General features: G+C 40.5%; 3 long non-coding RNA genes across 3 annotated transcripts; all 3 read right to left on the minus strand.

The window, feature by feature from the left end:
* Positions 1-917: 917 nt before the first annotated feature.
* Positions 918-1,777, minus strand: LOC131017994 (uncharacterized). Its single transcript, XR_009099961.1, has 2 exons — positions 1,697-1,777; positions 918-1,094 (listed from the first exon to the last, which is right to left on the minus strand). It is a non-coding gene; the product is annotated as an uncharacterized LOC131017994 (long non-coding RNA).
* Positions 1,778-5,552: 3,775 nt separating this feature from the next.
* Positions 5,553-6,412, minus strand: LOC131017995 (uncharacterized). Its single transcript, XR_009099962.1, has 2 exons — positions 6,332-6,412; positions 5,553-5,729 (listed from the first exon to the last, which is right to left on the minus strand). It is a non-coding gene; the product is annotated as an uncharacterized LOC131017995 (long non-coding RNA).
* A 6,166-nt stretch (positions 6,413-12,578) lies between these two features.
* On the minus strand, positions 12,579-14,249 carry LOC131017996 (uncharacterized). Its single transcript, XR_009099963.1, has 2 exons — positions 13,070-14,249; positions 12,579-12,763 (listed from the first exon to the last, which is right to left on the minus strand). It is a non-coding gene; the product is annotated as an uncharacterized LOC131017996 (long non-coding RNA).
* Positions 14,250-14,577: the final 328 nt, after the last annotated feature.

Raw genomic sequence — 14,577 nt, forward strand, 5'->3', positions numbered from 1 at the left:
TATTAGCACTAATGCAAGATTCTTGGAAGAGGACTATGTAAATAACCACAAAAGTAGGAGCGAAATCATCCTCGGTGAGGTCAAAGACATTGGCACGACAAGTCAACCAACTCAGCCAATTGTGCAAGATGTAGTACCCCAAGTCTCATCAGAAAATGCACAAGCTGTCGATACTGAATCTGCAATAGTGCCACGTCGTAGTGAGAGGGCATCAAAGGGCAAACTGCCTAATCGATATGCGTTTGTCAATGAATCTACGGATTCAGTTGATGATGGGCTTGTTGAAGAAGATCCCTGGACTTACTCAGAAGCACTAGCAGATCCAGATGCTCTTGAATGGGAAACATGTATGGTTTCTGAATATGAATCCATAACTGCCATGGATGTATACGAGAAATGTTTGCTACCTGTTGGTCGTGAGGCCATTGGCTGCAAATGGGTATACAAATGCAAGAGAGGACCAGACGGGAAGGTTACGGCCTTCAAAGCGAGACTAGTGGCGAAAGGTTATACTCAACGACCTGGTATCGATTATGAGGAAACTTTTTCGCCAGTAGCCATGCTTAAGTCTATTCGAGCTCTCTTGGCCATGGCTGCCCATATGAACCTAGAGGTGTGGCAAATGGATGTCAAGACCGCATTCTTGAATGAGTATCTTGAGGAAGATAGAGACATCTATATGCTACAACCAGAGGGGTTCATCAAGGAAGGTGAAGAGCATCTAGTGTGGAAGCTCAAGAAGTCCATTTATGGACTTAAGCAAGCTTCACGATCCTTGTCACACCCCAATTCTTGAATGAATAAATATAATCGAGGTGCAACTAATTCATAGAAATAAACAAGGGAAATACCTCGTTAAAACCCAACATAGGATAGAAAGTCGGGCTATGCCCCTTTGGATCACAAGTTTTGTTTCATGTTTCTGACAACCAACTTTCATTAGCATAAAACTAGAATTTCAAATTTAAGCTCGACATGAAGTCATCTTAAGTTGAGAAAACAAAAGATGTATAAGAGTAATTGCTACAGCGGAAGTCTAACATAGGAATTTATCGCTAGCCTCAGCTCCGTCACGTCAGCACCGGCCAGCCAACCTGAAAACATTTGAAAGTATTTTTGGGCTAAGTACTAATGTACTTAGTGGGCATGCATTTTCTGAAACATTTTATATTTTAATAAAGACAGTTTATCCAATCATACTTGACATGACTTAGAAGGTTTTAAATTGAAAGAAGTACTTCTAAGCATGTTAAAACATTTTCTTTCATTTGTGCGCACATGTCACACTCCCTTTCCGTTACTCGCTGTGATCCCGGACCTTTTAGCCACCGACGGATCCATATCTCCCGCTTTACTTGAACTGAGGGCGTAACCCAGTCAAGTTCCCATTTGGGACCCAATGCTCCGGAACACATCCCGTCGAGCACCCTTATAACGCCTCATACATGATTAGTGCCCGAATGGAGATCAACCCACCGAGTCAGCTAATAGGTGTACACAATTCTCAAACAACGTGTTAGGTCATAAGAGAACCTCGATCGATTAACTTATGCGAGCCTTAAACAGAGCAGAGTGCACAAAATATTTTATTGGATAAACAGTTTTCATTACATTAAATAAACAATTTGCATTTCATTGAAAACATTTAGAGCTTAATAACTCAATCATACTTTGTACATTTGGAAAGTAAGCCCACCTGGATAGGCAAAGCCTGAAGATCATACACATAAAAACCTGTCTTGGGAAAAGCAGCGCTAATCCCCCTGGTCACAAAGCCTACAAGAAATTCTATTCTTAATAGGTCTCGTGATGCTAATCTTAAGTCATGGTGTAGTGCTTAACATTATATGATTCACTTAGCCGGGTTTTCAAAATTTAATGAATAAATAATTGAAAACATTTCTCTTGAGTTAAGAACACCAACAATATTCTTACTCATCTTTTAATAATTGGAATTATAAATAAAACCAATTAAATCTTAAATACTTTTATTGCAAAAATATAATGCAAATTCATGTCATGCAAATTCATGTCATGCTTGGCATATAATAAGAAATTACTTAAAATATGCTTATAATAATAATTTAATATTATTATAAAAATTTACTCTTTGAAAATAATTAATTAAACTTAATAAGTCTAATTAATTATAATAGTGTAGCTCCTTTAAATAAAATCTGCACAAATCCAATTAAATAAATACTTGGGCAGCCCATGATTTAAAATAATCAAAGGCCCAACTTAATAAAAGAAAATCGGCCCAAAATTAAGAAATAATCCAGCCCATTTAATTAAAAAATCTCGGCCCAAGTACTCATAAAAATCGGCCCATAACTAATTAAATAAACTGAGCCCAATTCGCAAGCCCACCCTCAATTAAAATCGGCCCAAGTCAAAATTTAAGACAAAGGCCCAACTCTCGGCCCAACACTTCAAATTAAATCGGCCCAATCCCTAACCCAAACCTAAAGCCCAACACTCCCTTCCCCCTTCTTTTCCCCATCATCCGCGCCCCCATTCCCTCTCACTCTCTTCACGCCAAACCCCTTCTCTCATATCACGCTGCTCGCATCTCTCCCTCTCTCAGAATTCCTCCGGCCGCGTGCCACCACTCCCGGCGACGAGCGCCGCTCCGACTCTCCTCTCCCTCAACTGCTCTCCCTTCTCTCAACTGCAGCAGCAGCGCACGCAGCCTTCCTCCGGCGAAGAGCCGGCGACTGGACCTCTGCCTCTCCCTCTCCCCCATCTTCTTCTCCCTCGTTTTCCCTCCACCTGCACAACCCGATGGCCGCAGCAGCTGGAACCAGCCACCGCCTCTGTCTCCCTCTCGGATTCAGGCTCGCCGAGCCCTTGCTCAACTCTGGCCGACGGCAGCAGCTTCATGCCGCCACCATCGCCGCCCTCTTATCTCCCTTCTCCTCTAGTTCCGGCCGCCACCTGAAACTCTAGGCTAAGCCTCCTGTTCTCTCTCTCTCGACCTCTCTCTCTCAGCCATATCCCACAGCCGCGGCTCCTTCCGGCGAGACAACCGGCGACCGGCCTCCATCTCCCTCAACCTATATCTCCTTCAACCTCCACCCTAGTCTCGATCTCCGGCGACTCAGGGAAGCGACGACGAGTGCCGTCGACTCCCTCTCTCTTCCTCCGTCCGTGGCCGAGCAACAGCAGCCATGGCCGCCGAGCTCTGCCTCCCTCCGCCGAAGTGCCGAGGTCGGCCATCTCCCTCACCCTTCCCCCTATCTACAGACCCTATCGGCCATAGCAGCTGAATTCAACCACCGTCGGTCTCTCCTCCCTCGACTCCAGCAACCGCGGCGGAGCCACGGCCGCCACCCTCAACCACTCTCACCCCCGACCTATCATCTCTTTTCCGGCGTCGACGGATAAGCCGCCACCGCCGCCTGGACTCCCCCCCTTTTCTCAAACTGGCCGACAACAGAAGCCAAAATATCCCAAGACCCAAGTTTGATTCATACATCATACAAAACATTTCTCTATTTCCCTTTTTATGGTTCCATTGAAAAAGCAGTACATGAATTTATACTGTATGCATATATCAAGTAAAGTTCACATTTTTTTTTTTCTTCTTTCAAATAACATGCTTATACAAAATAAAATCTTATGCAGTTTAATGCTCATGAAAATTTGACGAATTGCTAAAACGAAACTGGTTGAGTAGAATAGGCAAGGGAGTACATAGATGAACCTTTAGAAGTTTTGAGTTGAGCCGTTGAAATCTGAAATGGTTCGATTGCTTGATTTGTGAGAAGAATGAATTGCTTCCTGTCTCAACTTGGCAGAGCAAAATAATTTGTATGAATTGAGTAAAGGAGAGCTTGGATATGGTATACTTATGGATGCAGAGGAGTTATGGAGCACTTGATTGCCTATGTTCATAGGTGTACGACTTAAAGTTTAATTGGGGTGGTGGTAGTAGGTAAGTGATAATGGTGGTAGTAGGTGAGTGATAATGGTGGGATCAGCCAAATGTGGAGGGAGTAGGTAGGTGGAAAGAGTGAGTGTAAAGTGTGGGTGGAAAGATTGTAAAGTGTGGGTGTTAATTGGACTAAAATTCCTTCATGATAAAATATCGGGACTGTAATAAATACTTCAGGGTTCGCTAAATAAATATCTCGTGAAAATACTTGAATGCTAAATTAAATAAATATGAAATGCATATAAATTCAATAACTAAATTTACAAATGTTTTTGTAAATCATTTTTGTTGGAATTAAAAATAAATTCATTTTCTTTTATCCGGCGTGAATCAACTTAATATCTAAGTTCAAAAATTACTCTAAATTTAACTAGGAAAAAGCAGGGTGTTACATCCCTCCCTCCTTATAAAAATTTCGTCCTCGAAATTGCATATCTGGGTAATCTAGTTTGGGATACTAGACTTCACTATCAGTGCGGCTACATAGCTTGATTGTGATCGCATCTTTCTAATTGAGAGAACACCATGTCTATAGTCTCGAGAACTGGTGACAAACGAACTCATTCTAATCATATTATGCTTATCGTGATGGAAGCAAAATCTTATTGTGACAACTACATACTGAGAGTCTATACATTGGGATGACGCTCTACCTCGAGATCAAAAATCTTAATTGACAATCACCGAGATCTTAGTCATGTGGGCTGGCCAGACCCAGCACAACGAATCACTCAGTCAAATGGGAGCTTCGCCCCCAATCATGTCAACTTCTTATCTCTTATAAAGCTCTAAGTCAACTTCTAACTTAAAGCACTTACTTCTAAGTACTTCAATCATAATCTTTGGTATCATATAGGTCCATTCTATGTCGTTCTAGCGGTGCTATCACGACTAACATTCGTAAGGCATTATTGGGTGGTTCTCAAACGGTTTGTAAAAGAACTCATCATTCTAATCATATAGGCAGTGAACCTAAAATGATAAGATAAAGCTTTCTCGTCATTCATTCATACATACATACATACATATATTTGCTTTCTTTGAAATTTTGAGTCATATGGACATTAAATGTCCCTTTCATGAAAAACTTTGCTTATGCCGGAAAGATTCAAGGAATCTAACTCGACCATACATACATACATACATACATTGATTCGTTAAGGGCTCGGGTAGTCCCAAACACGACATTGAGCTTAGTTATATGAGTCAGAGACCCAAAATAACAACATGAAGAATAATTTGTAGTTCACATAACATCATAAACATAAGGCGCACATTTTTTTTTGAAAATTATCATAACTTTGAATATACATAGATATTTTTGAAACTATTATCGTACCTTAGTTGCGGCAGTGAGACGGCGAGCTGAGGGCTATTGAAATTCTTAGAAGTCTAGAGATACTATTCTAGACTCGACATCAAAAACTTATGGTTATCAGAGACATGAAAGAAAACTCATGCTCTGATACCATTCTGTCACACCCCAATTCTTGAATGAATAAATATAATCGAGGTGCAACTAATTCATAGAAATAAACAAGGGAAATACCTCGTTAAAACCCAACATAGGATAGAAAGTCGGGCTATGCCCCTTTGGATCACAAGTTTTGTTTCATGTTTCTGACAACCAACTTTCATTAGCATAAAACTAGAATTTCAAATTTAAGCTCGACATGAAGTCATCTTAAGTTGAGAAAACAAAAGATGTATAAGAGTAATTGCTACAGCGGAAGTCTAACATAGGAATTTATCGCTAGCCTCAGCTCCGTCACGTCAGCACCGGCCAGCCAACCTGAAAACATTTGAAAGTATTTTTGGGCTAAGTACTAATGTACTTAGTGGGCATGCATTTTCTGAAACATTTTATATTTTAATAAAGACAGTTTATCCAATCATACTTGACATGACTTAGAAGGTTTTAAATTGAAAGAAGTACTTCTAAGCATGTTAAAACATTTTCTTTCATTTGTGCGCACATGTCACACTCCCTTTCCGTTACTCGCTGTGATCCCGGACCTTTTAGCCACCGACGGATCCATATCTCCCGCTTTACTTGAACTGAGGGCGTAACCCAGTCAAGTTCCCATTTGGGACCCAATGCTCCGGAACACATCCCGTCGAGCACCCTTATAACGCCTCATACATGATTAGTGCCCGAATGGAGATCAACCCACCGAGTCAGCTAATAGGTGTACACAATTCTCAAACAACGTGTTAGGTCATAAGAGAACCTCGATCGATTAACTTATGCGAGCCTTAAACAGAGCAGAGTGCACAAAATATTTTATTGGATAAACAGTTTTCATTACATTAAATAAACAATTTGCATTTCATTGAAAACATTTAGAGCTTAATAACTCAATCATACTTTGTACATTTGGAAAGTAAGCCCACCTGGATAGGCAAAGCCTGAAGATCATACACATAAAAACCTGTCTTGGGAAAAGCAGCGCTAATCCCCCTGGTCACAAAGCCTACAAGAAATTCTATTCTTAATAGGTCTCGTGATGCTAATCTTAAGTCATGGTGTAGTGCTTAACATTATATGATTCACTTAGCCGGGTTTTCAAAATTTAATGAATAAATAATTGAAAACATTTCTCTTGAGTTAAGAACACCAACAATATTCTTACTCATCTTTTAATAATTGGAATTATAAATAAAACCAATTAAATCTTAAATACTTTTATTGCAAAAATATAATGCAAATTCATGTCATGCAAATTCATGTCATGCTTGGCATATAATAAGAAATTACTTAAAATATGCTTATAATAATAATTTAATATTATTATAAAAATTTACTCTTTGAAAATAATTAATTAAACTTAATAAGTCTAATTAATTATAATAGTGTAGCTCCTTTAAATAAAATCTGCACAAATCCAATTAAATAAATACTTGGGCAGCCCATGATTTAAAATAATCAAAGGCCCAACTTAATAAAAGAAAATCGGCCCAAAATTAAGAAATAATCCAGCCCATTTAATTAAAAAATCTCGGCCCAAGTACTCATAAAAATCGGCCCATAACTAATTAAATAAACTGAGCCCAATTCGCAAGCCCACCCTCAATTAAAATCGGCCCAAGTCAAAATTTAAGACAAAGGCCCAACTCTCGGCCCAACACTTCAAATTAAATCGGCCCAATCCCTAACCCAAACCTAAAGCCCAACACTCCCTTCCCCCTTCTTTTCCCCATCATCCGCGCCCCCATTCCCTCTCACTCTCTTCACGCCAAACCCCTTCTCTCATATCACGCTGCTCGCATCTCTCCCTCTCTCAGAATTCCTCCGGCCGCGTGCCACCACTCCCGGCGACGAGCGCCGCTCCGACTCTCCTCTCCCTCAACTGCTCTCCCTTCTCTCAACTGCAGCAGCAGCGCACGCAGCCTTCCTCCGGCGAAGAGCCGGCGACTGGACCTCTGCCTCTCCCTCTCCCCCATCTTCTTCTCCCTCGTTTTCCCTCCACCTGCACAACCCGATGGCCGCAGCAGCTGGAACCAGCCACCGCCTCTGTCTCCCTCTCGGATTCAGGCTCGCCGAGCCCTTGCTCAACTCTGGCCGACGGCAGCAGCTTCATGCCGCCACCATCGCCGCCCTCTTATCTCCCTTCTCCTCTAGTTCCGGCCGCCACCTGAAACTCTAGGCTAAGCCTCCTGTTCTCTCTCTCTCGACCTCTCTCTCTCAGCCATATCCCACAGCCGCGGCTCCTTCCGGCGAGACAACCGGCGACCGGCCTCCATCTCCCTCAACCTATATCTCCTTCAACCTCCACCCTAGTCTCGATCTCCGGCGACTCAGGGAAGCGACGACGAGTGCCGTCGACTCCCTCTCTCTTCCTCCGTCCGTGGCCGAGCAACAGCAGCCATGGCCGCCGAGCTCTGCCTCCCTCCGCCGAAGTGCCGAGGTCGGCCATCTCCCTCACCCTTCCCCCTATCTACAGACCCTATCGGCCATAGCAGCTGAATTCAACCACCGTCGGTCTCTCCTCCCTCGACTCCAGCAACCGCGGCGGAGCCACGGCCGCCACCCTCAACCACTCTCACCCCCGACCTATCATCTCTTTTCCGGCGTCGACGGATAAGCCGCCACCGCCGCCTGGACTCCCCCCCTTTTCTCAAACTGGCCGACAACAGAAGCCAAAATATCCCAAGACCCAAGTTTGATTCATACATCATACAAAACATTTCTCTATTTCCCTTTTTATGGTTCCATTGAAAAAGCAGTACATGAATTTATACTGTATGCATATATCAAGTAAAGTTCACATTTTTTTTTTTCTTCTTTCAAATAACATGCTTATACAAAATAAAATCTTATGCAGTTTAATGCTCATGAAAATTTGACGAATTGCTAAAACGAAACTGGTTGAGTAGAATAGGCAAGGGAGTACATAGATGAACCTTTAGAAGTTTTGAGTTGAGCCGTTGAAATCTGAAATGGTTCGATTGCTTGATTTGTGAGAAGAATGAATTGCTTCCTGTCTCAACTTGGCAGAGCAAAATAATTTGTATGAATTGAGTAAAGGAGAGCTTGGATATGGTATACTTATGGATGCAGAGGAGTTATGGAGCACTTGATTGCCTATGTTCATAGGTGTACGACTTAAAGTTTAATTGGGGTGGTGGTAGTAGGTAAGTGATAATGGTGGTAGTAGGTGAGTGATAATGGTGGGATCAGCCAAATGTGGAGGGAGTAGGTAGGTGGAAAGAGTGAGTGTAAAGTGTGGGTGGAAAGATTGTAAAGTGTGGGTGTTAATTGGACTAAAATTCCTTCATGATAAAATATCGGGACTGTAATAAATACTTCAGGGTTCGCTAAATAAATATCTCGTGAAAATACTTGAATGCTAAATTAAATAAATATGAAATGCATATAAATTCAATAACTAAATTTACAAATGTTTTTGTAAATCATTTTTGTTGGAATTAAAAATAAATTCATTTTCTTTTATCCGGCGTGAATCAACTTAATATCTAAGTTCAAAAATTACTCTAAATTTAACTAGGAAAAAGCAGGGTGTTACAATCCTGGAACAAATGTTTCGATGACGTGGTCAAAACTTATGGTTTTGAGCAGTGTGTCAACGATAGTTGCGTTTATAGGGTCTGTATCGATGGGAGTCTGGTATTCCTTATACTCTATGTGGACGACATACTTCTCATTAGCGATAATGTGAATGTATTGTCTGGCATTAAGGAGTGGTTATCCCAACAGTTTCAAATGAAGGATTTGGGAGAGGCAGCATATATTCTCGAAATAAAGATTGGTCGTGACCGATCTAAGAGAATGTTGAGTTTGTCTCAAACATCCTACATTGACACTGTTTTGGCGCGGTTCAGCATGCAGAATGCCAAGAAAGGTTTTCTACCTTTCAGACATGGTGTTCCGCTATCAAAGGCAATGTGTCCTACAACGCCTGAGGAGATAGCGAGCATGAAGATAATTCCCTATGCCTCGGCTGTGGGAAGTCTCATGTATGCAATGCAGTGTACCAGGCCTGATATTTGTTTTGCCGTTGGCATTGCAGCAAGATATCAAGCGAATCCAGGTCAAGCTCATTGGACTGCTGTAAAGTACATACTCAAGTACCTTAAACGGACTAAGGAGTATGCGCTAGTTTACCAGTCTGAAGATCTGACACCGGTAGGGTATGTGGACGCCGATTATCAAGGAGATAAGGACAAGAGGCGGTCTACTACTGGCTATGTGTTTAAGTTTGGGGGTGGAGCCATTGTGTGGAGAAGTGTAAAGCAGAAATGCAATTCACTATCTACCATGGAAGCTGAGTATGTAGCTGCTTGTGAAGCTGCTAAAGAGGCTGTATGGCTCAGGAACTTCCTAACTGAGATTGATATGATTCCTAGTTTGCCGAATTGCATCACAATTTATTGTGATAACGAGGCGGCTATTGCGAATAGCAAGGATTCAAGATGTCATCAATCCATGAAACGCATTGATGGCAAGTATCATTACATTCGGTCTGTGGTCAAGCATGGTGATGTAGCTTTGATGCATATTGCGGGAGTTGATAATCTGGCTGATCCCTTCACGAAGAGTCTTCCTGGTGCGGTGTTCAACAAGCATGTTGAAGGCCTTGGAGTTCGTGGCCTCCCTATACTAAATTAAACTTTAGTATAAGTGGGAGATTTTGTAATAACTAGAGGATATTATCAGTTTTTCAGTCACATTGTATACTAAAAGTTTGCTTTAGTATAAGTGGGAGAATTGAAGGGTTGTATACTGAAAGCAAGACCTTATGCTTGTATACATTGATTCATTAGTTCACTGTGATTCTTCTATCTGAAACACCATTCTATTGGGGTGTACCCGGTGTAGTCAACTGAGATGTAATCCCAGATTCTAACAAGTATGCTCTAAACTCGTTACTGAGGTATTCGCCACCGCGGTCAGATCGCAATGACTTGATACTTTTACAATGTCGCTTTTCTACTTCCGCCTTGAATGTTTGAAACTTGTCAAAACATTCAGACTTGTAGCGCAACAAGTAAATGTATCCGTACCTTGAGTAATCGTCAATGAAAGTGACAAAGTACTCGTACCCTCCACAAGCTTGAGTGGACATAGGTCCGCACAAGTCAGAATAAACCAGTTCCAACACTTCTTTGGCCCTATACCCCTTGGCCTTGAAAGGCCGAGTCGTCATCTTTCCCTCTATGCAGGATTCGCAGACTGGGATTGGTTCTACTTGGAGAGACTCCAAGATACCATCGGAAACCAGTCTTTGGATCCTCCTTAGATTGATGTGACCCAATCTTAGGTGCCAAAGAAGAGTTTGGTTCTCCAGAGAAGAAGCCTTTCTCTTCTTTTGGTTTGTAGTCAAAGTATAAGCAGATGAAGAATAATCGAATGGACATGAAAAAGTATAAAGAGAATCAGCCGCACTTCTAAATAAAACTTGACCATCTTTGATGAATACTGCACTGTCTTCTAAAAGAACAGAATATCCATACTTTCATAATTGAATAGTCGAAATCAAGTTTTTTCGAAAACCCGGAACATAGAGTACATCTCTCAAAACCAAAACATGTCCATCAATCAATAAATTTACATCTCCAATTGAAACAACAGGTAAGCTTGCTTCATTTCCCATGGAGAGTGCCAGCTCGCCTCTACTAAGCTCCCTTGTCCGCATGAACCCCTGCAAGGTGTAACAAACATGGTTAGTTGCACCCGAGTCAACAACCCATTGATGGGAAGATCTCCAAACTGAATATGTTTCTGTTACAAGAGCAGTAGAAATACCTTGAGCTTTCTTCATCATGGGACAGTCAGACTTCCAATGTCCTACTTGTTGACACTTGAAGCATTTCCCTTTCCCCTTAGGCTTGCCAACGCCTCCGGTCGGGCCTAGCTTCTTCTTGCTCCCACCTTTTGCTTGGCCTTTCTTGCCATTGGGCCCTTTCTTCTTCCTACCTTTCGGTGGAAAACTGGGTCCTGTGGCAGTGGCCAAAGCCTGTGGACTCTTTCCCATGACCCCCTCGGCCGCAACCAACTCATTAAGCAGTTCATTTAGAGTGAACTTTTTCTTGCCCATTACGGCATTGAGTCGGAAGTTTTCGTAGGATTTGGGTAGAGTGTGGAGAACCATGTCTACTTTAGTAGCATCCTCGATTCCTCCACCGATCACGTCCAGCTCATTGAAATGATTAATCATTCCAAGCACGTGCTCGCGCACAGACGAACCTTCCGTCATCTTTGAAGACATGAGTTTCCTCATGAGTTCAAAACGGACTGATCGGTCCGATTCCCCAAAGAGCTCCTCGAGGTTCCTCATAATTGCAGCCGCAGTCTCCAACGACTGATGTTGCAGCTGCAACGCAGAAGACATAGTGGTCATAATATAAGCTTTCGCCATATTATTCGCCCTATGCCACCGCTTATGGGCCTCCCTTTGCTCTTCGGAAGACCGAGTATGAAGGTTCGCGGGAGCGGGAGTAGTAAGCACAAACTTATACTCCTCCGCGTCTAGGACAAATCCCAGATTGCGCTTCCATTCCGAAAAATTCGGACCAGTAAGCGGCTTAGCAGATAAAACATTCAAAAGCGGGGTAACAGTCATATCTGAAATATAAACAAACAAGCGCACATTAGAAAATAAGTTATTGCATAAAGATTCGTAGCAATAATATTGTAACATTTTGATAAAACAATATTATTGAAACCTCCGTTAGCCCAATCGAATTACACGCAAGCCACGTTCGTGTGGACGTTTACGCGCTCTTCGTTTGACCAGACACCCAATCTTTGATCTCATTCCATTGCCAATCTACCGCATATTAATGCCAGGTTTTGGCACATTTAGTTTTCCCGCCAAAGCATGCTTCCTTTTATCCACAGGGTAATTTCTATCTTTATTGGCTGCTGGGTATTGCCAAAAATCTGCAGTTTTGGCTCCAAAATATGGAGCCCAAATTCAAATTCAATTTTTTTTTTAGCCCAAATTAATTGCTGATAACAGTGAGTGTATTTCTATAAATAGGGCCTCAGATTATGCATTTTCCAATTGCAAACTTTCTCTCTCTGATCCTTTTTTTTTTCTAATGCTTTTTTATGCTATTTTATTTTTACTATTTTTATGTGGTATTTTTCTTTTTATTTTGTTTAGCTTTTTGCTGTTTATTATTAGTTTCAATTACAACTATGATACAAATCTATACACTTATTTCTACTTTATACATAAAGTCTAAAAATGTAGCTAATATTTCTGAATTTTCGCAGATCAAGACTTTTTCGCCAGATCAAGACTGAATCTTCAATCACTGAATCTTTCAATAGAGAAAGAAGTATATTACCACTCATATCTGCAAAAGCCACAAAAAAAATTGTTTTAGTGTATATTGAAAGATTTACAGCAAGTTAGTATAGAAATTTCATATTATATTATTTTTGTATGAGAAATTATATATGTTGAAATATGATAATATTATCTATCTCAGTTGTGCAGATGGCAAAAAGCAAACAAAACAAATTTCCTGCATTTTCTATGAAACACGAAAAGCAAGAGCAAATAGATCAACATGGAGAGGTTGAATTCATGAATAGCATCTTCAAAAATCTGAATACAAAATATTTCAATAAATAAACGACGGTGGAAAAGAGGAACTAACCGTCTCAGGTTGGAGCAGGAGCAGGGGCGAAAGCGCCGTGGCCCTGGCCTTGAACAACAGGCATGAAGATTGCAAAAACAAGGGCAAATGCAGCATAATGAACAAAAACATTGGAGCAGATGCAGACGAAATTTTTTGGCTATCGTTTAAATGAACAAAAACGATACTTCAGTAAGAAAAATTAAACATGGAGAAAATTAAAAAAATTAAAAATTAAAAAACTAAAAACTAACAAACGAAAAAAAAAAGATCTTACAAAGTATAAAAAAGAAAACTAATGAACAAAAACATGTAACAAACGAAAAAAAAGATCTTACAAAGTATAAAAAAGTTTACTGTACTGCAAGAAAAAATTTCAAAATTTCATATGGAGAACAATAGAATTAAAGATGCAGACGAGGGAGGAGGCCGAGATCTGGTGGCTAGGGCTTGGGCGACGCCGTAGCTTGAAACCCGGACGGCGACTGGATACGGGCTGTGCAGAGGGAGGCAGCGGCGCATTTATCGTCTTCGAGGAGGGAGGCGACGCCGCGTGGAACGACATCAGTGCTTAGATGTGAGGGCGGAGTTGGTGGTTTAGGGATCTAGGGCTTTTGGGAGGCGGCTTTGCCGTGATATGGTTGCAGGGTTTTTCGCCGACAGAGGGTGAGGCAGAGGGAGGGAGAAGACGGTGAAGAACATCGGCGACCGTGGCTTCTCGCCGGCAGCGGCGCATGTGGAAGAAAGAGGAAGGTTTGGACTAGGAGAAGAAACGAGAGAGAAGAGGCGGCGCTAGAGGAGGAGATGAGTATTTGATCTCAATTTTAGGGTTGAAAAGTGTAGATGGGCTATATTTATTTTATTTTATTTTTTGTTTAATTTATTGGGCTGAATTTACTGTACTGTACTAAATTCGGCTGTATTGGGCTTTATTTATTTAATTGTTCTATTATTAGTTCTCCTTTCAGAAAATAAACTATTATATAATATATATACATATACGAATTCAATAATTTTACTTCATATTTGTTTAAGTAAAATACTTAATATTTTACTTATTAATTAAGTAAAAAATTATGTATTTGTTGACTTAATATTAAGTATTTACTTATTATTTGTTTAAGTAAAATATTGGTATTTGTTTAAGCAAAATATTTAATTAAATATTTTTACTTATTAATTATGCTTTCATCAAAATTATTATTTTATTCAACGTTTCGTAATTTCACAAAATATATAATTTCTTCATGGAACCTAACCATATATATATATATATATATATATATATAATTAATTTTATGTATCATCGAGTATAGCAACATATAATTGAAGGAAAAAATATATGTTATAATTATGCCAGCAATATAAATGCATGAAACAAAAGAAAAATGAAATCTTTCAAGAGTTGTCATATTTAAATATTTCCTCGAATTTATAAAAGATAAAATTAGCATTAAATAATTTTCAATGCCAAACACATACCAAAGGTCTATCCCTACTTGATTAGTTGTGGATTAAATATTAGACCT

This window comes from Salvia miltiorrhiza, chromosome 3 (assembly GCF_028751815.1).
Source record: "Salvia miltiorrhiza cultivar Shanhuang (shh) chromosome 3, IMPLAD_Smil_shh, whole genome shotgun sequence".
Classification (NCBI taxonomy): Eukaryota; Viridiplantae; Streptophyta; class Magnoliopsida; order Lamiales; family Lamiaceae; genus Salvia; species Salvia miltiorrhiza.